Here is a 25,757-nt window from a genome sequence, read left to right as displayed (position 1 = left end):
GTTGGTCATATGAAAACAATCAAATTAATATGACTGAAAAAATATTCATGCTCATGTTCCGCAACCTTTTCCAGACAACCCATATAGAGATCCATTAAAGATGGAAACTCAATAAGGAAATGTTAATGCTGCAGCCTTTATTTAAATTGATGCAAACACCGCAAATGTATTGTTCTCAAGAACAATAAGAAGCATACTGTCATCCACGTAGAATATAGATCTTTTAAAATTTCTTTCTTTAATTGTTTGGGTGTGTTTCAGTTGTGTTGTAATGTTTTCTGTGATTTTTCAGACTGATTCAAGTGAACAACATGGCTTAAAGCTGAACTTAAAAATTCCAAACCCCAGTGGATTCACATCGACAGATATTTTCACTTATTTTGCTCTTCACTTATAGATCTCTTCACAAGACTGTTTGATTGACGTCTCCATATCTCCTGTAAATTTTCTTCCACCTGCGTGAACAAACCTTAATCACTGTTATTCATTGTTTGATAAACAACTTCTCATGACATTAGAAAGATAACCTATAAGCTACTTAGTGGTCCCTTCTGCTACAAATCAACTTAGCTCAATACTCTGCCAGAGTTTCACTATTTTTTAATTATTATTTTTAAAATTGGATGTGGAGTTTCATCAATATAGACATCTTGACAAACAGTCATGTTTAGTGGTTAATGTGAAAAGAGCAAAAATGTTCAAATATATTTTGAACTTCTTTTTAAAATCCTGGATGTGCACCAAACATGTATAACCTTTTCCTTGGCCAATGTTTGAATTTTCATCTATATTTCATTGAAATCCATGAAGTACTTTTTGAGATATACTGCTAACCAGCAAACAAATAATCCGACACAAAAACGCGATAAGTGACCTTCCTGGCAGAAGTTAATGTATTTGGTATTAGTCCAACACTTCTACACTTCACTGAAGGGCATCTGTGGAAAACAGATGATATCAGATAGAAATTGTCGAAATAGTTTCTCTCCAAACAGATTTATTTATTTTAGATTGCAAAGATGTGTGACAGTCACAGCTTACTTTTCCAAGAACAAGAATGTGTTTTTTTTTGTTTGTTTTTTACACGCCTCCAGGTTTAAATGCCACTGCTTGTATATATCTACAAAGTGGTTGTTTTAATGCCAATATATTTTGTCATGAATACCAAACTTTTCCATCACATGACCTGGTCGTGAGGAGTCACTCTACGCCTTCACTGCAGCATATTTTCCCCCATGAAAGGCCAGAACAGACTGTTCTTGAGCTGTTTCATATTACATGATAAATGGCCATTATGCGGTCAAATGTGGATCTGTGAAGGGGCCACATGTCATGTATCGTCCCCACAGCTGATTAATTGCTGTAGAGTGGTGAGGTTGCCCTGTACCCAGCCTCCGTCCTCCTGCAGCTCTGACTCACAGTCTCATTAAAGTGCTGCCACAGCTGCTCAACTCCTGAACTCTAACTGCAGTCACGCTAACATTTGGCTGGGACCATGGCAGGGCGTTCACCGGGGGTGTTCACAGGGCTCTGGATAGCGTCTCTGCTCTGGGTCAAGCTAATGCTGGGAGACATGTACAGCTCTCCACCCTTATTTTATTTTTCAGCACCATAGATACTGGCACACAAAGGGACATAAGGGTGACACAGGGAAAAGTGAAAACATGCATACTTAGTGTATTTGTCAAGTTTATCTGAAAACTATATCCAAAGTCATACTGTTGGTAGGTGTTCACGTGGACTAGAGTAATTAATTTATGTCTTTTTCATTGTGTGCATTGAGAGAGAAGTCAACTACGACTTGCTAGGTGCTTTGAAATTGTGTCAATTTTGGATAATTTTAGCATTTTGAGTATACTACAGCTCTGTCTCATGCTTCTGATTGGCTTCTCTTCCAAAGTGTAACAGAAGCAATGGCAGCTGAGGCTCAAACTGACAAAAAAGGAAAAAGATTTCTCAAAACCAAGTGAGGAAACCCTGCAAGAACACAATTTCTCTGGTGTTCCTGTAAAACACGAAAACAGATATTCAGTTTCCATTGCTAATTTATGCAGCAGTTTGCAGGAAAAAAAAGGGAAAGATTCAAAAGAAAGATGCTGAATTTTAATGAGGGGAGCGTTTCTATGTCCCCAGCCTTATTAGTTCCCCAACACCCTAACCTTAGAACTGGGAAACATAGGACCATGGGAATATAGGAATGACCCAACCCTGATCACGTTATCCAGACATCCCATTGTAGTGTGTTTTCCCACCTTTAAAAACCTTCATGTGAGATATTTCCTGTTGTGCTATACCAACATGACATGTTGTCATGGTTGTGTCATGGAGTTTTGAGGGTTTCTTACTTCACTTCCTTCCTTTGTCTTTCCCACCTGTGTAATTGTTTGCCCCACCCTGATTAATTCCACCTCCGTTGTATATTTAAATCAGTGTTTTCCCCTTGTTTAGTGTAAGGTCATCTTCATATCGTGTCAAGTGTCTCTGCCAGTGTCATGGGTTTTCTGCTATGTTTGGATTTCTTGGACCTTGGATGATAGCCTGTACCTGCTTTGGATTTTGTTTCCTTTGGACAGCTCATCTGTGTTCTACACCACATAAACCTGATTGGATTCACTTTGTGCAGACTCCCAATCATATATCAACAATAAACAGTTAAAAAAGAAAACAAAAATAAAAAAATTTAACTACGTAGCTACTTAACCATTGTAGAAGCAGAAAAATCAAGGACAACTCAAAAAAATCAACAAAATCTAAACAGGTCAGCAAAATCAGGCAGGCAAAATGCTAAATTATTCTGAAATGCGTAATGTGGGATATGTAACCGTACAGAGAGCGGGAGGAAACAATGTCAGCAACGTAGGGCAGGCTAAATGCTCTGCTGCAGAAACACTTCTGTGTGAATTGACTGGCGAGCAAGTCTGTCACACAAGCATTACAACGGAATTAATTTGTAACTGCATGACAGTTAAAAATGAACCTACATTTAATCGCCTTCTTCACGATTAGCTAATCGCGTTCTTTCAAATCCCAATTTCGATGTGGAAATGATTAATCGTTCTTCACCCTAGTCATTAATAAATTCACCAAGAACTGTATGTGCTCTGCCTGGTTTTCTTGCATTTGGCTCCAAATCCCTGGTTTTTCCTGTCTGCGCTTGGCAATTGTGACACATGTGGGAACAGTCTAATGGAGAGGTGTGGTGGGGTCACCTTTGTTGAGCTGAGCAAAAGCCCCTCAAAACATTTGTGCATGTTACTGCAGCAGCTTGAGTTGCTTTTGATGGCCTGAGGCCTACCTTGGTTACACAATAACAGTTTCACGCCACACGCATTTACTGTTTGCTTGAAAGTGTCACACAGCGAATTTAAGATTATGATCACAGAAGAGATTAGGCAAACTTAATGGGGTGTTATACTTGGCTCCATCTGCCTGCACTGAACGAAACATTTTATTATCCCATAAAGTGAATTTTAATGAACGTAGTTATTGCGTATGACTTTTTATTTTTGTTCAGATCTCATGGCACATAAGAGTATACTCGGCAGCAGCCCAGCTGATCGCCCCGGGGCTGCAAACCTTCCCTGTGAATGTTGATGTTAGCCTGATGTGAGCTGTTCTCTGGCTTCTGTTTTCTCACTTTACCACAACCAGAACTCACACAGCCAGATCCCTGGACACATCATGCCTCATTTACAGGCAAGCATTTCAAAATCCCAGCTCGACCTAGGTCATGGAGCGTTTTTGGCTGTGTCCCAGAGTGAAACCAACTCCAAAAAGGTGCTGCTGATACACAACTCCCATTCCCATAACCTCTGACTCCACCACCCAACCATTCTTCACACCTTTGGTGAAGTGGAAGAATTAATAATCTTTTGGATGTGTTTGTGTAAGCCATGCTAGCACTAATGGTTTCTCACTGAAATGGAGGCCATTAGCTCACTGGTGCAGCATGAGTGATGAATGTGACCCTTGTGATGAGTTCCTGAGCACCAGTCGACACAGATTACATTATCCCAGACAGGCTCATATGGTCAATCTGTCTTTTTCTCTCAAGGTCTCACCATCTCTCTCTCATCTACACCAACACAATGGTTGTATTAGATTCATAACAGCAGCCGGGACAAGCAATTAGCCTCCACTAATGCTGGACAGTTCGATTCAACTCCACTATGTGTTTGCAGAGATGACAAACCAATCAATAGACACCGAAATGACATCATCACCCAGGGACATCTGAACCATGTGGAGGCGCATGCAACACAGAGCCAGGAAACATTTCAACTGAATCCCCAGGTTTCCTAATTAATGGCTGGGTTGATTAGGGTTAGTTATCTAATCAAATACTTTTATGCTTTACATTCATCAGTCAATATACATATTTGAAAGAAATGTTCATGAGTGGGGGGAATAGACAGAATAAATATGGATTCATCTGCTTCTGAAAATAGTCCCAAACAAATGCGCCATTTCCTCCTGGCTGTTTTAACGTTTTTGAAAAACTGCAGTGGCCGGCTGTTTTAGGAAATTACAAAGCCTTTTTTTAAAAATGAATGTAAAAGGCAGCTATAAGAAATGTATGGGTTCGTTTTCGGCCACTATTATCTAGTACGTTAAACAAACATGGCTTCCTTCTACATATTACCTCCATAATGTATTATTAACAATATGAATGCGTGTAAAGAAAAAATACCCTCTCTATTTCCTCTGCTTATCAACCCTCTGTACAACACCAGAGGAAAATCCCCTGTGATTACTGGCAACAACTCTTTTTAAAGCACTGGGTCTGAAACAGGAGGTGGTTTGTGGGAAAATAAAAAATGGATTGTCAGATTGCTCTGAAGAAAATGGGTGTCTGAGGCTTCTGGATATTTTATGATGCCACATCGTTTCCAAAGACCCAGCGATGAAAAGTGGGCTCAATGAAATATTACATGCACCAGTTCACCCCAGTGCAGGAGAAAAATAGAGACTGAGGCGAGACATGAGGGAAACAGCCAACTAGAGGTGGCTCCTCCTGGTCAAAATCTGTTTAGTCCACAGACAAATAGAGCAGACTGCCAGCAAACAACACACCAACATACCTGAAACAACCCTGGACCATATTTATCCCTACAGAGACCTAGTTTGTGCCTCATGTGCTCCCACGGCTTGGATTTCCGTGAGTCCAGAACCATGTGTCTGGTTTAGCCTCCTCAGTGGAGAGAGGACTTTTAGTTGTATGCTTGTTCAGTTAGTGTTGAACATGGCTCTTTTAGTTAATGAACCTGTGTTGATTACCGCCTTGCCTGCTTTGTTGCTTTCTTCTTTTGAGAGGGTAGTTTTGTGTTGGTTTCACTTTCTGTCAACATTGTAATAAATATCATTTTTGGTTTGAACGTGACCCTGACTTCCTGTCCTCTTTTGACCCGGTTTTATCTTAAACATTGTTGCTCCCCCTCCCCCTGGACTTACCATCCGAAGGAACGTAACATCTGGTGTTTAGTAAAGTTGCATTTGATCACATTTTGCCAAATGTGTCTTTATTCCTCCACCAAAGAGGGCATAAAGATGATAATGACAGCTTCTTACGTCTTTGGAGAGGAGCTATTCTATTTCAAAATCACTTTTGGTAGTTATTTTATTTGTCTGGACAGGGATCAAACTTCTGTATAAAACAATGTAATAAAGGTGATGTATAGTCAAAGACTGTTCCTGCTCAAGAGACTAAGGTCTTTTGGAGTGCAGGTTAGACTCCTGAGAACAGTTTATGGCTCTGTGGTCTTCTTTGTTGTGGTATGCTGGAGTAGCAGCATCACAAAGGCGGACAGGAAGAGATTAAACAAACTGATTAAGAAGGCCGGTTCTGTCCTGGGACGCTCGCTCGAGCCAGTAGAGGTGGTGGGGAGAGAAGAGGGTGAGAGCTAAGCTCTCATCCATGTTGTAGACCTCGTCCCACCCCCTTCATGAGACACTAACATCACTGAGCAGCTCCTTCAGTGGCAGGCTGATACATCCACGCTGTGTGAAGGAGAGATTCAAAAGATCTTTTCTTCCTGCAGCCGTGAGACTTTATAATCAGCACCGTTAAGCTTAAGCAGTAACCACAACTCAGAGACTGAGGGAAAATCTATGCACAATGTCACTTTGCATTGTTTAATAGTCTCCAGGATAAGCGCGCCAACATGCATATTGTCTCTTGCACTGTTTTAGTTTGATTATCTGTTTTATAGTTGTAAAAATATAGTTTTTAATTTAGTATTTATAATTTTTTTTTGTTTTTTAACGTCACTTATCACTTTACCTTATTCCATGCTATCCACTTGCTGCTGTAATGTAGAAATTTCTCACCTGTGAAACAAATAAAGGCTGATCTTATCTTAAAGTTAGAGACTAGCTGGTGAACATAGTAGGGCTTTTAATAGCTAATAGCCCAGATATAAATGTAAACATTTTTAGGTATCTGAACATCTAAACAGCAGCATGCTGGTGCATACAAGTACTTCCTACTCTACTGTACCTCTCTAGTTCTTCAGAGCTTGCGTTAGAGGTGGACGGAGGGTGGAAACCGCTCCCACTGAAAACAAAAATGAGTCAGCCATTGTTTACAGGCCCAGTTGCTTCTGCCCTTCAATATGGCCTTTGGTGCTAGATGGCGATGTCACTGCAGGAACCCAATATACTTTGAAGATTGTAGACATGCTTTCACTAGGTGCTTGTGTTTACTTCTGCAAACTGGATTCTATAAAACAGTCTCAAATAAAATGAAAAATAAAAACTGTGATTACATGAAAGTCAAACTGAGGTTGATGTGTAGGTATATGTTCATATAAAGACACATATAAACTTTCTGAACATGCAAGTAGAAAATATTCATCCACTCTTTGTTTTATCTCTTCACAGCAGCATTTTGCTAATCTCATCCCCTCTTTATTTGCCCGTTCTCTCTCTCCTCACTGGCTTCCCTCAGTGAGTCGAGCTGGTTGACATGTTGGTGACGGCCTTTATAGTCCATCTCTTTCTGACAGCCTATAAATTAGATCGCTTTCATTTACCCAATCTTCTCCTTCATGTATGCTAGATTGATCTTATCTCTCATGCATACATTCAACACAAAGAAGCTGTCTCTGTCATCATCGCTTATTTCACATCTCTATTCATGGGAGACAAGACAAGACAGCAGAGTTTGGATTGTTTTAGATATCAGGCATTGTGCTTTTATAGTGTTTGTTTATTTGCATATATTTTTAAAAAATGGCAGAAAGAAAAGGAAAACAAAGGAAAGAAAGAAAACAGTTTAAACATTTTTTACACAAGTCAAACAGTCAACAAAGTAGGAAATAATTAAACAACAACAGATTGAAGAGATAAACAAATACAAAGAGAAAACATCAGATAAAAAATAATAAAAATTATTGGATTAAAAGAGTTGTGAAAGATCATAAAAAACATCAGCTGATAACCTTTCATACATGAATTATTAAATCACACAGTAATATTTTAGTTTTTACTTTTAAAGAAGTGGGGCAGGTTAAAAACTATTATTGAATATTATTGAATAATATTGGCACTAATGTCCACTGGAGGGGACGGATGAATTTTCAGTCACAGAAGAAAATCTGTAAAAGAAAAATATCATTCAAATCTGGATAAAAGTATTGTTGTAGTGGACGTCAGGCATGAAAGGGTTAAAATGCAGTGGCCTGATTTGTTGAAGCTGGGCATGTTGGTTTTTATCAAAACATGTAATCTGCATGAAGACACAAAGGCTTGTAGGTCTTTAGAGAGTAACCTATATGCAGCGAACACGGAGTGCTTACTTTGATGGGTTCATTTGGTCGGATGATGTGCGAGGACATTTCACCTCACATAAACTCCTGCTGCTGGTATTTTACATAACCAGAGATTAGAAGACTTTCTGTCTGAGCAGATTTTTACTCCAGCAGAGGAAAGTGTGTTACATAACCAACAACACAAGGTGTGAGTGGAATGTTTCCAAATTTAATCCCGAGCTTTCCCAGTTTAGAAGCCATCTTTCATGTAGAGGCGGTCACAAGTTAATGTATATTTTTAGCTTTTCTGCATTCAAATACACAAATCCTAATAGGATTACTAAGGAAGTCATTTTATCCACCCCTCAGTTTAAAAAAAAAATGTATCTAACCATGGGTTAAACATTTAGTTTGAACCTGATTCCACGTAAAATCAGGGCCAGTATCTCCATTTTTGATATTAATATTAAACATGGCTAATGGAGTATAATATATTGGAAATAATTATCCACCAACTTAGACTTATATTGTTTCTATTGTAATATTTCGTGGTGACTTTTTTGGCGACTAGATCAGACAGCGATGCACACCATCTGACATATGAACACTGATACATTAACTGTATTGGCCCCTGGATTGTCTCTACACATATTGACATTAGTCACAAGTTTTTGGGATGCACACACATACAACCTTTCAAAGCTTTTTAACTGTCCTCTAAAAGCTTTCTGCAACCCCATAATATTCCCGATACCGTCCCATCATTATTTCTTCCCATTGTGACTTTCTACTGTCCTTACACGGCTACTTACTGTGCCTACAGGCTTTCTATAAGGCTTTGTACTAACCTAATGGAGCTTTCTATCATCACAATGTGCCTTTCTGTCCTTACAAGACCTTCTGCTGTTCTCACAAAGGTTTCTACAGAACAAATGATGAATTTCTAATGTCCTGTCGTTGCTTTTTATTGTCCATTGTTGCCTTCTACTGTATTCTACCGGGCTAACTACAACCCTATCATGGCGTTCAACTTTCTTCTGCCCTGTAATGGATTTCTCTCCTCACAATTCCTCTGCAAAGATTTCTACTTTCCCTGACTTTCTGCTGTCCCCGAAAGTCTTTTCTCAACCGTATCGTGGATTTCTACTGCCCTGGACCTTTTAGTATAATTACGTAAAAGCTGGCCAATGTCCTTTGGTTGAATGTCATGGTTGGACATTCAACCAAATATTGACAATGATGCTCCATCCAAAACACAAATGCATCTGAAAAATGTTTATTAATAAACACATTTAGTTAATTGTTATAGAATAGTACGCGGCTCTACGTTATTAATTACTGTCCTTTATTGGAACGCCTTGTTGTACATACAGCAGCCAATGTTATGCACATAGTGGGGACTTTCAACTGGCATGTCTAACACGCAGTGAAAAGCATATTACATTATATCATCTATCCATACGTCTAGCAGATGGATACTAGATTGTTTATAGAGTCTTAATGTAGCCCTCCTGATTCTGTGTATCAGGTGTACTCCATACACTGCACCACTTGTTCACCTTTGCAGCAAATAAAAGCTTCATAAACTCTGCCTGCTACAGCTGTGGGCCATCACAGGAAACAATAAAAATACTCTTGAATTGCTCTGACCTTTTTAGAGAATGTTATTTGCTCCACATCAAATGTCCTCATTGGTTAACTTAGCTCCACAATGCACCTGGGGCATGAGATCCATGTGTTTGTTGTGTATATATGTGTGTGTGTGTGTGGTAAGCAGATGCCACCCTGAGCTCAGCCCCTCTATCTTAGGGGTTTAATAGGCCATAGCAATAAAAGCGGCATATTGAGCCAGCCCTGGGGAAATCAGCACCACTGTACAGCAACTTCAGTCACGCACATGAGTGAGAAGCAAAGAAAATAGTAGCGACCTAATTTAAAGTCTTCCTCTTGTGTCTCGCTTCCTTGTTTTCAACCTCGCCATCTACACTGCTGTCGTCTGATCAGTGTGAGTTATGGCTTTCAGCGCGTAAAGATCAATCCTCCGAACAAAGACACCGAGGAGGGAATACATTTTCTGCGTACGTTCTTTCATTCAAAGAGATGTGTGTTCAAAAGCATGTGTGCCTGTCTGTGTACGTGAACAGAAGTGCAGGAGGCCTGTAGGTTGCATTATGCGGTGGGTCTTGTTAACATCTGTGTCAGTTTTGACAGTAGTGGTACTCCTCCTGTCCATCCCTTTGTGACTTTCTACATCTCACCCCCCAAAACTTCCTTTTCATCTGCTGACAGTTGTGTTTTTTTGTGTTTGTCACAGCTGGCTGCTCATTCTTTATGAAACAAAGTCAACCTGAAGATGAAAGTGTTTGGGGAACACCGGCTGTGTATTCTATACTGTTCTTACATTGTCTCTTAAAATGTGTTCGCTAATAATCATTTCTCAAACGCCTTTGTGGGGGAATCATTATTGGAAAACACTGATAAATGCAGCCATGACATTAAAACATATTCTATTAACACCGAACAGTAGAAAATGACAGTGGGACATTAACGCGCCTCGTGCAGTCAGTAGAAATCCATAATTAGACAGATAGATAGATTAGATAAACTTTTTTGTGACAGCACAACTCCAGATTGGAATATGGAGAGGCTAATGAAGACAATAGGAAATCATTGGGACATTAAAAAGCCTGTAAGGCCTGGTAGTCCAGTGGATAGCACTGTGGCCTCACAGCAAGAAGTTCAAACCCCGTGTTCTCCCCCGTGTCTGCGTGGGTTTCGTCCGGGTACTCCGATTCCCCCACCATCTAAAACACGTTGGGTTTCTTCAGTCAGTGCCGTTGACTAGACACTGATATAGGCTGCCCACTGCTCCCCTGAGGGATGGGTTAAATCCAGAGTAGCTTTCTTTGTAAGTAGAAAGCAGTGTGAGGACAGTAGAACGACAGGTGGGACAGTAAAAAAAAAAAAACCTTGTTGGGCAAGGCTATGATGGGATAGTGGGAGGACACGACAAGTTATGTGAGGAGAGTACAAATATTTGTGAGGGCAGGGTTAGAACATGATTAGAAAGCAGAGAGTTGTGTGGGTGACAGTAGAATCTAAGGACATTAAAATCCTTGTTGGGACAGTAGAAACCCACGATTTGCTGTAGAAATCTTCGAGAAGAATAGAAACTCAAGACGAGCAGGTGTTGAGTGATGATCTTGGATCCAGAAGGTGTGTTTGATGGTTGTTTAATGATCCTTTGGCCTTCCAAACCAGGTTTCTGACACATACACTTTGATGTCTCCTGTGTGTGTGTGTGTGTGTTAATACATGTTATTCTTCAGACTGGCGTATGCTGCAGGATGGCAAACGTCTGTCTGTGACACGCCTGTGTGGACCTTCACACCATCTATCACACGTATGTGTGTGTGAGGCTTTTTTCAGGAGAGTGTTTACGTTTTCACGTCAGCTGACCTGCCCTACGTACACTTTGGCAATTATTTGGGATCATGCTAACGGAGCATTCTGAACCCTCTATTGTGCTCCTGTCAATCAAAGACAGCTGAAATGATTGACAGCTGGGGGCCGGCATTGACAGATGACAGTGAGTTGATGTCAGGTTTGACTTCACGCTGGCCTCGTTTTCCCCAAACAGAATGTCAGACATGTGGACAAGCAAACACGCAAACAATTGCCCCTTCAGCCCCTCCACAATTTGTTATCACGCAGTCCTTGAAATATTCATTACATTGTCAGGGCTTGCAATTTTGTGAAACTTTGTAAATGAAAAAAAAAAAAAGGTTCAAATCAGAGTGATAGAAAAAAAATCTGCCTCTAAAGCTCCTTCTAATCTCCATGACCTGTGAGTAAAATGTCCTGAAAAGATGCTGCAATAGAGTTCCATACAGTTGTAATTTGCAGTAGTGCTCTTTTAAAATGTTACTACAAAGCTGGGTTACACACCGACGCATACATTCAAATTCAGACATTCAGGTATCCATTAAGTTTGGAGCATTAGGTTGTGCAGGATGCGGCGCCGACAGTCAAATTACACCACATTCAAGGCCACGGCTCGCTCTGAACCTGTGGCTGTGAATCCCTTTTGAATTTGCCATTAAACGGAGAATAGGGCCGTGGGGAATGAGCTGCAGGCGACGTGTCTACGGCGCCAGGGCTGATGGAGAGCTGACCCCGCTCATCTCTTACAGAATCCTCACCGAATGGAACGGTCCAGAGGTTGCAAATTGAGACCCGGCTTTGTTCAGCTGCTGATGGGATTCGGCGTGATTCATAAGCCTATTATAGACCTCCTTGAGACGTGTGAGCGCGCGTGTGTGTGTATGTGTGAGCTCTGTCCAAGCTGAATCCCACACGGTGTAATGGTCCAAAGGACGCAAATGGAGACATGTTGTGTGTTATTGTTGATCTGATGATAGGATTCACATGCACATTATGGAAGCTCTTGTGAGACACTGAGAGCTTTAATGGGAGAGTGTGAGAAAGACGTTTTATGAGAAAGAAGACGGCTCTTCCCTTCATGTGTCACTTTTTTTCTTACCTTGTTGCTAAAGGGACGTGTGTGGCAGCGAGGTGTGTGTGCGATTTGCTCACCCTCAGAAGTAACCCTGATTATTGTCATTTCACAGCACGGTCAGTGCGGGGAGAAATCTGATTGTGTTACAACTAATGCAATCCCGGCTTGTTGTTACGCTGGGTTTGTTTGTTCTGCTTCTGTAGTTTCATTGGGTTGGTGCTGATGTGTGATCTCACTATGAGACTTAATATCAGGCTCTGTAGTTTCATTGGGCTGTTACTTGCAGTTGTGTGTGATCACACCTCTTTTGACGCCTGTAAAGATTTCTCATTACAGGGATTAGATAGCAGCTTTGGTCCCTCAGGATATACAGCCTCAGAATAGAAGCAGAAAAATGTTAACCTATGTCAAACACCACACCAAGTAATGACCTATTAATTTCGATCTTCTACATGTATTAAGTTAAATCTGACGCTTTCGCCAAGACGCGTCATTCTGCAGTGATTAAAAGAGTGTGACAGGCTGTCAGCCCTCTGCCAAGGCCTTCACTGTGGCCCCAATCACGCATTAATGGACGGAGCGGAAAAATCGTGAGACAGTGTGGATTTCGCCAGTGGAGTAAAAGTCAAAGGCATATTAGAAAACTCCGAATCATTATCTTGGTGATAATTAATAATGACCTTGTCCCCTGGGGAAGCAGCGGACCAGATCTACTCCATAATAATAATCTCATACTGCTAAAGATCCGCTGAGAAACCACACACTGTAGATACACGAAGAGGAAGTTTAAATTATACTTCCTTCTTCTCATAAATGTGTTTGTCAACAGGTGAGCATGATCAAATGTCTGAGTGTCTGAAAGTAAGAACAATCTAAAGCCCTGCTTGTGGCACTCTGGGCGTTCAGTATTCATTACGCCCCATAAAGATACAGCTGCTTGTAACTGAACACAAAATTTACAGTTTGTTCAAGACATACTGCACTACGGGTAAATCAAAAGGGTTCATCTGCTGGGTTCCATGAATATTCACAGTACATATCATGGCATCTTCCCCTGACATGTACCAAAGGACTGGTCAAATAGAAATTCTGAGTTGATGGTGTTGCTGTAGATGTGTTAGCAGTGATTTTGGCATAGTAACCACAGTTGGAACTGTACATCACATGACGCCCTCTGGCTCAGAGAGACAAACTGGTCTATTACAGAAAATGAACCACACGAGATGCATCATAAATTATACATTTACAGTCAACTGTCAATAAATATAGGCATTTGTATGCACAAGTGAATTTCATGCTTCGGGCATAAGCCAGAGCACGACTCAGTGACTACCTTAAATAAATGATCAGGTTTTATACATGCAGCGTAAACTAGACAAACTAATTAACCAAAGACTTCACATACAAAGATTTCATACTATAAAAATGACAAAATACACATTAACAATAAACAGTAATTAAATTAATTACAATATACCTTCATCATCACTTCATCTCTTGATTATTAGTTTTTAGAATCACATTAGTCAAAGAGAATGTTTAGCATTCACTTAAAAAATAAAAAAACAATTCATTGATTCTTGTTGATTGACTAATCAACTAAAACGTTTCACCACTACGCTGTTTAGGTGTGTGCGTACAAGAATGTGTGGGTGTGTGTGTGAGAGTGGGAGAGAGAGAGAGAGAGAGAGAGGAAGGAGTCCTGTCCTGCATCACAGTGACAGCTGATTACGTCCCTCAATCCCCGCTGTCCTCATGCAATAACCATCACACACATGCACACACGCTCACACACAAACACCTAAGATGATGAGGCCAAGAGTGCTGCATGATGCAATGACCAGTGTGTCGTATTTCATCATAGACCTCTCAACCTCTCCAACAGCCAGATACACACACGCGCACACACACACTTCCAACTACATTAAGCCAAATAGAGAATAAAGCAGAGCATGCTGGGATAGCACTCTGATGACACCGTGGCAGGACCGACCTCTGAGACAAATGCATAACATTACTAGCAACAGCAAAAGTGTGTGTGTGTGTGTGTGTTGTGGGAGGCGATTTGAGAGTGTTGGAAAAAAGAGACGAGCGTGTGAAACCTTTATTTGACTTCATCTTTCTTTCACCTCATCTTCATCCGTGATGCACAACCTGTCTCTCACTCGGGCTAAATTCAATCTCCTCTACATTTATCTCCTCAGCTGTGGATATAATACACATCAGTCATCTGGTATTGTCGTGTTGTAGTTTGTGGAGCATAATGGCAGTTAAACATTTAAATTTTGTAAAATGTCACGCCGGTGACCACTTTAGTGGAACAATAACTAATCTCAGGAGTCAACAATCAACACTGCAGCCAAGTATAGGCAATGTACAAAATAAAGCAAGTCTATCCCGACTTTTTAACTAATAGCATATTCATAACAGCACAGAGGATTATATAACGTTTCTTAAAGAGGTCATATTCTGCTCATTTTCAGGTTCAAAATCTTATTTATGGGTTGTACCAGAACAGTTTTACATGATTTGATTTTCAAAGATCACCATATTTTTGTCATATTGGACATTGCTGCAGCTCCTCTTTTCAGCCTGTGTTGAAGGCTTCGTTTTAGCTATGGAGTGATACATCTGGTCTCTAAATGATCTTTGTTGGGAGTTGCACATGCTCAGTTCCTAGTAAAGGACCATATTTTTGTCATACTGCACATTGCTTCAGCTCCTCTGTTAACCTTTTGTGTTGAACGCTTCATTTTAGCCGTGGAGTGATACATTTCACCTCTACAAGATCTTTGTTGGGAGTTGCACATGTGCAGTTCCTAGTTAAGGACTACTAGCCAATCAGAAGCAGAGTAGGGCGGGTCAGTGAGAAGCCGGCTTTGGTTCAGCTGTATATGTTTTCCTTACCAGCTTGGCAACATGGACTGGATTAAGAGTTTTAGAGTGGTGAGTTATTAATCTGTATCCATAAAGTTTTAACTGAGGGAAGCGGCTGGACTACAAACGAGCTGTTTTCAGGCAGTTCAAAGCAGAGTTTTATGTGGGAGATGGGAACTCCCTTTGGGCTTTTTCACTTTGCAAACCTGTTACATGCACAAATGTATATAACTCAATAAAGGAGAGGGGAAAAGCCAAAAAGCAGAATACCCTTTAATGCCACAGGCTGAAATTTAACAAAAAGGCAAGTCTGTCCCGACGGTTGTAAGAACAACCGCACATTTACGAGAGCAGTATTTTGTGTTTTTACAAAAAACAAAACATTGGTTAACGCAGCTCTCTCCCAACAAGTGCATGCATTACTGCCGGTGACGCGGCCCGAGTTTCTTTCTATGAGTTTCACGCTGTTGTGCTGCTTCAGCAGATGCTTCAATACATTAGATGAAGAATTCTTCTTGGTTGAAAGCTTTTTGCTGGTTGCACAAAATTTACAAAAGACGACAATATTATTTGCATCTTTGACTCTGATACAATCAGTGTTCGGCAAGTTACTTCCAAAATGTAATGCATTATAGATTACTAGTTACTGTCATTTGAGAGTAATTAGTTCTACTACAATATTACTGTCTCTAAATGAGTAATGCTTTACACTACTTTTGAGTTACTTTCACTACTATTTTATGGGCGTATTATTTTGAGAGTAAGTTTTGCGTGCCGAGGTGGGTTCTAGTGATGTGCAGAGTTATATCCGTGGATTGGGTGGGCCTTTGTTATAAAATCTTTGTCATAACCTTCTGATTAATAGCGGGGGGATGGATGAAATTGGATGAATCTTCTCCCCATTAATAATGACGCTGTGCGCAATTACGTACGAGGTACAGCAGCATAACGTCATTGATTATTTAAATCACCAATCCGACAGGATCGGTCGGGGTGAACAGACAGCAGCCTCTCTGATCATGAAAGTAATTCGTTAAAGCACAAACACATAGCCTATAGACATCAATTTACGCCTGATCCACCAGGGAAGCTACCATCTTATTGAGAGAAACCGAGCTCCCCCATAGTTTGTACCCAGCTTACAATCTCGAATATCAAATAACGTTGCTCTTTTACACTTTGATTTGTTTTTGTGGGGCGGAAAAATTGTGCGGTATTGGTGAATTATTAAAAAAACAAAACACCTCTTAATTTCAGGTTAAAGTGTGTTGTAACGTGCGTTACTGAGATTGTAACAGGTATAATATTACCGATTTATTTTTAGTAATGCATTAATAGTGATAATTATATTACGGTGTTACAGCAAAAGCAATACATTGCTGTAATTGCATTACTTTTGTAACGCGTTACTCCAACACTGGACACAATAGCTAACAGCTGCTTTTAAAAAAGTCCGGTGCCGCTGACCTGCCGCGCAGTAACGCATTCACGTCAAGGAAGGTGCGTTCTGATACGCAGTAATGCAGCGTTACTTGAATTAGTAACTGTAATATTATACTGCAATTAAATATATGTTTTGGAAATAGTAATCCCTTACACTACTAGTTACTGGGGAAAAGTAATAATATTAGAGGAACCCTTTACTGCCCAACACTGGTTATAATCTCAGCATGTACAGAAATAGGTTAGATACACATTGCTGGACCTGGTTATCCTGAAGCATTTATGTTGGTGTGCAATCAACACAACTTCCTGCAGTCTCTTGATATTGGTTGGAATTAGTGACGGTGTTGAATGAAAACCTCCCATCAAACGATTCCAGGAAGTAAAAGGAGATAATGTCAAGGATGGATTCTGGGCCTGCATCTCTTGGGTTCTTCACAGACACTTTATCAGCATGAAGGACACATAATTAAGTAAACAGAACATGGTGTATATCCGTGTGTGTGTGTGTGTGTGCGTGTGTGTGTGGTAAAGAGGGCAAACACTGACATTAACTGGGTTTTTTTCGTGTTCACTCTCTCACAAAACCAGATAGCAATTCACAGTCTGCTTATCTCCAGTCAGAGCCTACATACTTTATTCTGTGTTTTCTTGCTACAAATAGTCACAAACACACACAATAGATTGTGTGTGTGTGTGTGTGTGTGTGTGTGTGTGTGTTGAGTACACATGTGGTCACAGGTTTGTTCAACTTAATCGCATTGATTTTGTGCGTGGAGTCTTGAAGCTAAGCTAAAAACATTAAAGCGAGTGGAGGGATGGCAGCGGGAGGAGAGATATGTGGTGATGAGGGATTATCTGTGGTCGGGGGAGCTGTGTTTGCCTTCTTGAGCTTCAATAAAATACCAATCCGTTTTTTCTTTTCTCTTCAGAGACTTGACAGTTTATTTGTTCAGATCAAACTGATGGTGCAGGGGGCTGATGTCGGGGTCCCATTTTGTACAGTTTAATACGCTGGAGGATGCAGCAGGAATGAGTCCACACAGGACATCAATCACTGAAAATGGTGAAGGTATCATAATGAAACAAGGTGTCTGGTAGATCTCACTTAATTTTCCTATTCATTTTAAAAGGTGAAAATACCTTCATTTGAAAAGCAATTAATTAGCAAATTAAGTCCATTTTAAGAGATAGCCTTTTTGAATTTAATCACCGGTTTAATATGTTAAAGGATTAAGGGGGTCATTACTAATTAATCCTTAATTCACCCTTGAGGTGTTATATATGGTTGGCAGAGATCCCATAAATAGGCAGCAAGGTCCGTTTGAAACATATTAATTAAGTGGTTTTAAAAGTTAACAGTTATGTTATATGGAGTCTACTTATTGGTAATAAAATTACACCTTTATTTAATGTCCAATATCCAATGAAAGCCAGTGTTTTTTCTTTTAAGGACACCTCACTTTTTATCACTAACTCCATTCCATATTTATATATTTCTACATTTATTTATGTTGACTGTATGTCTGTCTGCGTGTAGCACCTTATCACCACAGCAAATTCCTCATATAAAGCTGCTTCTGATTCTGAAAAGATAGATGTTCAGCAAAGAAACAAATAGGTTAGGCTAATTATGTACATTTAGAAATAGATAAGTTACATAAATATAAAATACACACACGATAGAACGATACTGTACATATTTCTGTATGTAATTAATAATAATTAATTAAGTGACCAAAAGTCTGATTTGATGGCTTGCAATAGATTTCACAATAAGATGATATTTTAAAGGATTTATTAGCCTTTTTACAGCTTTACAGCCTTTTCACTTGTGTGTTGTACTGCAGTTGGTCAGTGGTGGAAATACTGTGGATCACGTTTGTCTTTAATCAGCAGTGAGAAATGTGGTTGATGGTATCATAGTTTCACGTGAATGGGAAACAAATTAGGCCTGGTGGAGAAGATGCCCTTCACTTCTCCTCCTCTGTCAGCTCAGACGATCGTGCTTCTTACTGAACACAATCAATACACACACTTGTTTTTTCAACCACTTTTCTCTGTCTCTGTTCTGTAATTCTTTTTAGTTGATGTAATCTTTTTCTAGTGTTCTCCAGCAGTCCCAAGAGTATCAAGAGAAAAATCACGACCTTCCTCCTATAGATCTGATTAATCACAAGTTTCGCTATCACCACAATTTGGTAATTTGCAGGCCGAGACACATCTCGTCTAAAACTAGCCTACATTGACTTTGGACTAATGCTAGAATAAGACAATAGATATTCTTGTCATTTGTCAAAATAATCACAAACATTGTAAATGGTCAAAAAATTTCATTTTTGTCAGGTTTTTATATTCAAAATCTGATAAATTTCCAGATTTTATTCCTCCTTCTTTTCTTTTAAATAACGTCCCCATTATAACAAAAATAAACCAGTTAGTATTCAGGATTAACTGTCATTGTCATGGCTCAAATTAAGGATTAGATAGTCTGGTCCCTGGAGGGCAGAAAGCCACACACTGATCATCAGTAGAATTGATTTTTGTTGCCCAGACGTGAGGGGAAGTCCACAAAGCTTGTTTATCTGTCCAGCGACCCCAAAGGAGGAGGAAGGAGAGGACAGGAGAGGAGGTGAAAAATCGAACAGGATCACAAATCGAATGTCGCACAAAGAAAGATCATTCATTTAGGTGGTGTGTGTGTGTGTGTGTGTGTGTCAGTCAACTAAATCAGTTTGTATAAACAAGTCAAGAAATCAAAATGTAAAGCCTGTAAAGCTCCATAATCTCACTGCAAAGTGCAAAATCTACAAGAGAAGCCGTTTTTTGAGAGAAACTCTTCCTTTCAAATTCCTGTGTTTTCTTGTCTCACTGTAAATCCCATGAAAAAGGAGGCAGTAAGCTGTCGACAAATGCTGAATTGAGCTGAGATTGCAGGTGTGAATACAATATGTGTCCATAAAAAAGCAAATCTTCTACTTGGAAAGAGATCAAATTCCGGGTTTATTTCTCTTTCATACGATACAAAAAGCTTCCTCTCTCAGCAGTTGGCCGACCATCAGACACGCAGACAAAAGAGAGGTTAAGCTGTCGCATTAACATGTTTGTAGCGATCAAACTTTGCGTGTATGTGTCTGTTTATGTGTATAAGGAAGGTATGCATGGTTTTTCTATCCCTCTCCCATCTGCTTCTGCAGAGATTTTGATCGCTGCACCATTTTAGCAAGTCAAGTCTGCTCCAAAATAAGAGGGGATGGACAGAAAATGTTGGGCGGATTATAGGTCTGATTTGAGCATTATGGCTGATGACTGGACTCTGTTGAGCTAAAGCTTGGGACAAACCTAAAGACTGAAACCTAAAAAGACTGGAAACATAGGTTGTTTCAACCAGTACGCAAAGGTCTTTTAGTCTTTGACGCTCAGAAAGGAACGTAAACCTTACGACCTTACGAGTAAATCCACGCTTGATAGACTCAGACATCCTTTTTATATGCAGTGCAATTGTGCAGAAAGAAGGCTTTGGGTGAGCTTACAGAGAGGGTACTAAAGGTGAATGAACATTGTAAAACTGTTTATTTACTGGTATTTCTGCCTTGGGTGACACACAAGTGACATCATCGGTCGCTGGCATCATGTTCCCAGGTATCAACATATTTACAAAAAACTTTATGAGACCAACTGGCAGCAACTGAATCTGAAGACTGAAGATAAGAATCACATAAATATCACACACTTTAGGATATCATGTGCCAACTGTCAACGCCAACTGACTCTCGGTCCAACACCCGGTCATATCACTCGTCAAGTGCAAATCAGATTCATAATTGGCATTACCAATGTGGTTGTGAGTGATGGTACACTGACTTGTGAGTGATGGTACACTGACTTGCAATAGGGAGAATGTCACTTCCACTCCAGGCCTACATAATGCTCCATGCTACATAATGCAAATGCATAAAGCACTCCAATGCTACATAATGCAATACCATGCCCGGAGGGCCCGATATTGCATTATGTATCATTGGATCCACGGGCAGGAGACCAATCACGGTAATGGCGTAATGCTTTAAAGCACCACTTCACACCAACAAGACTCTGGAGCCGAGTGCATGACCTCTCTTCTGCATCATATGTAGGGATGAAACGGTATGAAAATTTCCTATCATGATTAAAGTGACCAAAATGATCATGGTTATCAGTATTTCATAGCTGCTGGATTTAATATGAACAAGATGTGCAGGTTGGTTGACTAAACTGCGTAACGTGTTATCACGTGCAGTGGACAGACAAACCAAAGCTAAAAGGTAACTCACCCTGCCTTCACAATAAGAACATTTTCTTCAATCAAGTTTCGCTCAGTGCTCTAAAAACTAAAATACGACCAGACTTCAGAGTGACTGAAAAATCTCCGCAGCTCTGTCTCCCACGTTGCATACTGCGCATGCGTGCCAGCTTGTGGGAGACTGTCGCTAACTTTGGTTTATGCTGGACAGTATTTGCCATGTGTGCGGTAACCAAACCCGGGTTATCATGGCAATTAAAATGTGTACAGTAATAATAACCGACGGGAATTTTACCATGGTTTATTGTTAAACGGGTAATCGTTTCATCCCTAGTCGCACGCATCTAGGAAATGACATTTGGTGCAGCAGTATTGTTGTCCGGGTGGAAACAGTAGAGAGTCTTAGGGCTTACATGTGTTGTACAGTGCCAGAAACAGTTTGTGGTATAGAAAAGGACAAAAGTTGTGAACATTCGTCATAAATCTGGAGAAATTTGGGGGAATTAGAACCCCAGGAGGAAACCATGAGATTGCAATATATAAATATACAAACACACACTTTCTCGCGGGCGTAATTTTCCCACCTTGACTTTCTCATCAGTAGCATCATTAGGGAACCTGTGGCTCCTTTGTGCGGGGGTGGCGGAGTGTCTACAGTTTGTGAAACGGAGTTGTTATGTAACCCTGACACCCTGTTTCAGTATTCAGCTTAGATAATTTAGAAATTAGTCACAAGAACACTCATCGGTAATCATAACTGTGACAAGTAACTGTGCGAGTAAGAGCGCCAAGTGTTAGTGCCAAATGAGCCCATTAGGATGACAAGCTGTACGCGCAGATTCACTGCTGTGAGTCATGACAAATTATTATAATTTTACATTAAAGACATTTAAATTAATCAATTCAGACTAAATGAGTTGGGGGTTTTTGAGTGAAGTATGAAAAGAATTATATTAAATTATATATCTTCCTTCCCTTGGTTTGAAAGTGTGTTGGGTGCTGTTAGAAGAAGTCTTTGAGCCCAGAAGACATTTAAGCTTTATACTGATTCTATATTACACACTTATCCTAAGGCTTAAAGAATAAAAAAGTCTTTGTGTTCATACTGCAGGAGAGACTAAATAGGGTATTCTTAAAATCCTCAGTATGCAGACATGTGATGTTTAATATTAATTAAATCTTCAGAAAAAACATTTGATTGGCATTCTAATGACAGTTTCATAGACATGTTCTGGCATCGTTTCCTGTTGGTACAAAATTACATTAATTTTTATGTTAACTGGAAAAAATGTATGGCCATTTACAGTTACTCATTTGGCAGACGCTTTTATCCAAATTTTCAGGAGCAGGAGAAGTTAGAGAGGGACGCCCCTGCACTGATGGCATGTGGAAGACCTACTAGGAGGGCATTGCAACAGTCGAGGCGAGAGATAACCATGGCCTGTACCAGAAGCTGGGTGGCATACTGCATACATACTGCAATTAATGTATAATTCATAGAACTGCAACAAGTAATCAGTTATACTATTAATTGTTAACTATTTTGATAACCCAAGTAATTTCTTATTAAAAGAAAGTAAAAATTTGCTGATTCCAGCTTCTGAAATGTGAATATTTTCTAGTTTTTTTTACTTCTTTAGGACAGTAAACTGGTTATCTTTGGGTTGTGGACACAACAAGACATTTGAGGATGTTAGGCTTTGGGAAACACTGATTGACATTTTGCTCCACTTTCTGAAAGTTTATAGAAAAAAAAACAAATCAATTGCTCTTTTAATAACTGGCCAGGGAAAACAGATGAAAATTAGACTGTTGAGCTAAAATTAGACTGTTGAGCTAAATTACTTTACTGTTAATTAATAAGCACTGTCCCTGTCAAATAAACAAATGAATTAATCAAGAAAATAATTGATCTATAATCAATAATAAAAAAAGTGGTTAGTTGCAGCCCAAAAAACTGTATACAATTAGTGGCCCTTGTGGTATGGAGCCTGGTCACACCAAAAAGTTGCAAGGTGATATTTATTTGCACATCCTTGTGAAACGGGTGGTACTGTTGTCTTATCTATCAAAGTGACTACTTGCAGGTTAGCTGGCAAGACATTTTGGCAAGCTAACCGGTAAAATGCTAACACGCTAGCACTCGTCAGCCACAACAGCTTGCATGCTAGCTGGATTGGTCAATTGGTCAACGGTGCAAATACAGATTCACTAAATAATTGTATCAATTATTTGATCTGAGTCTGAAATTAACACAAATCCTTAATAAGCTCAAAATCAGCCCGACTGTGTAGAGCTCAGTCCATGATGGAAACACAGTGTGTCATATTCAACAGCTCTCAGAGACATTATACAGTACTCATCTTCACAGTCACGTCTCAATTTAGCCCACAGCTTCTTCCTGTGATCTGCTGCTTCACTTTGAATTACAGTGAAGTGATTGGAGGATGAAGGACAGGAGGTGGGGGGGTGGAGGACGGGGTCGGGGTGGATGTGTGTTTGGGTAAATAAGAGTAAAGATGGCAGATCTCTGAGCTGAGGGGATTCTGGAGGGCACAGATGCCTGTTGTCAAATCAGATCACTCTATGTCACATGAACAGATGCCACCGCCGGCGCTCACACTGTTTGTTTATTTGTGTGTATGTGTGAGAGAGAGAGAGAAAAGAAAATCCCAGTGGGAGGTGTCACCATCACTGGTTCCCAAATTTCCCCTGGAATTCTGGTGCATTTTACTTCCTGGAACCTGTTGCTTCTTCTAGTAAGGTTTTACCCCTGTGGATAATTTGTTTATTTAATTTATCTGTTTATACTTAGTTAATAGATTTTACCCCATCTGGCTTCAACCTAGTAAATCACATAACCTCAAAACACTGATTAAAACCGCTAAAATAGCACATGGCTTCACTCAGTTATCTTAAGGTACATTACCTTAATATAAAAAGTGGCATGTTTGATGGTCTCTCTGATTAAGATGAGGTCTACCGTAATAGCCGAGTCCCAAATAGCCGCCTGCCCTGTTTACTGACCTGGTGTGGGAACACATTTTGACAAATAAACGCAAGTCCCCATTAAACGCCGGGTCTGTTTTTTATATAAGTTATTTGGATCAGGCCCGTTGCCATGGGCGGGCTTTTGTGGTCAGGGCCCGCCCAAGTTCCAGCTAGTGTACAACCATTGGCGCCAAGACTTTTGTTGGGCTATTTAAAAAAAAACATTAAAATATAAAAGCATTGGTTTTATTTTTGATAAGCGCTAAAAAAGAAATTGACGGAAGTGCACAAGCGTGGTAAAAGTTGCTCAGTCGGCATTCCTGGCTAGCTAGCAGTGGCAGCTTTCTACCCTACTTTTATTACTTTAAAGTTATAAATGGACATACGCAAATGGCTTAATGTTAAATTACTCGAGTCTGTCTCCAATGTTCATCTGGAGCAAGATTCCGCACCCAATCCAAGGTACCAAGGACATATCCACCTTGTTGATCAAGGTAGCGGAGAACACACAGGGCCACGGAGCCGTCATGGGGGTCGAAGCTATTGGTCTACTCCGTGTCATATCGCAGCGCAGCGTAGCATTTGTGCTGTCCTTGCGATGTCGACCTCCTTGATTACATACAAAGTTAATGCAAAGACGCGAATTCGCTCCGGGCGGCGCAGAAGAGTTAAAATTTTTGAACTAAATTTTGAACTAAATTTGAACTAAAGAAATTCGCTTGATGCGATGTTGCGAAAGCCTATCAGCGGTGAGATTGTCCAAACGTCACCGGAGGCTTCGGAGCGTTGTTTGGAGAGGAATAGGCGAGCGCTGTAATGACAATCCACTGGCCGACAGGGAGCTGCTAAAGGACGGGGAAGTGGACGGGGAGCAGCGCTGCTGCTTTCGGACAAAGAAACACCCGTAGTGGGTCTGGATTCTGCTCTGACAATTACGCCGTTTACTGCTTTTATTAAAATAGCTTTTTACTTTAGTTTTTGGAATTACAACTTGATTTATCTTCACTCGCGCTTCTCAGCAGCTTCTGTGCACATCCGGTTACACTGTTGTTAGCGTCGGATGGCACCAGAGTTCTGCTGGACTACTACTTCATATTTATATAGTTCAGAAGTGAGTTCAGAAAATGTGTGTCTGTAACGTTTTTCCAGCGTTGTACTTCACTGTGACCAAGCATAGCATAGCCTTATCGATCCGAACTCCATTCAGAAAACAAATATTTTAAAAGTTGTTGTCCTGCTGACTTGCTGACAGACCTGATAAAGCATGAATTCATATGTCTAACAAAACGGCATTATATAGTAATGTATTTCGGCATTTAAATCCCAGCAAAGGGTTTACTTTGGGTTCATTTAGCTGTAGTATTCGCGGGCTGTAATTATTCACTTAACACATTGTGTATGAACACTCAAAATGTCCAACGGTCAAACTTGCGTGAGTAAAGCAAGGCGAATATTAAATTTTCTTTTAGTGTGAACACACCTTAAGAATAAGACCAGGCAAGGGGTCTGATTTGGATGTATAAAACCTCTTAAACCCTGCCGGGTCGTCCTCTTTGTGATTATTTCTATTCCTTTAGTCTGTAAGAGTCCACCGATCAAAAGAATCAAAACAGCTTTTCATAAAAATTAATCCAAGTTATGAATCCTGTCATGTGAAGTCCATCGCTCTCTGTCTGCTGACTTCTGCCACACTTCTCTCACCCTGCACCCATTTTTGTTTTTGTTACGTTGCTGCCTTCAAAATAAAAGCGCATAAGCCGTCTGTCGGCGCTAGATCAAATGAATGACGTGTATTTGATATTATTGGATCATTTTTATACAAGTAATATTCTGTGTTAAATAAACTGTTTCACTGTAGCCTTATTTCAGTTTTGTGCAAGAGGAATTAAAGGCCTTT

The 25,757-nt window shown here is 40.1% G+C and overlaps 1 protein-coding gene across 1 annotated transcript in view; it reads left to right on the top strand.

The window, feature by feature from the left end:
• Positions 1–25,757, top strand: part of pomgnt1 (protein O-linked mannose N-acetylglucosaminyltransferase 1 (beta 1,2-)) — a 117,182-nt gene that overhangs the window by 81,296 nt on the left and 10,129 nt on the right. The window lies entirely within an intron of this gene.

Source organism: Micropterus salmoides, unplaced genomic scaffold (genome assembly GCF_014851395.1).
Source record: "Micropterus salmoides isolate LMB-PRFRI ecotype aquatic unplaced genomic scaffold, ASM1485139v1 Ms_hic_scaffold_13, whole genome shotgun sequence".
In the NCBI taxonomy this organism is placed as follows: domain Eukaryota; kingdom Metazoa; phylum Chordata; class Actinopteri; order Centrarchiformes; family Centrarchidae; genus Micropterus; species Micropterus salmoides.
This window is presented reverse-complemented; position numbering and strand designations above follow the sequence as displayed.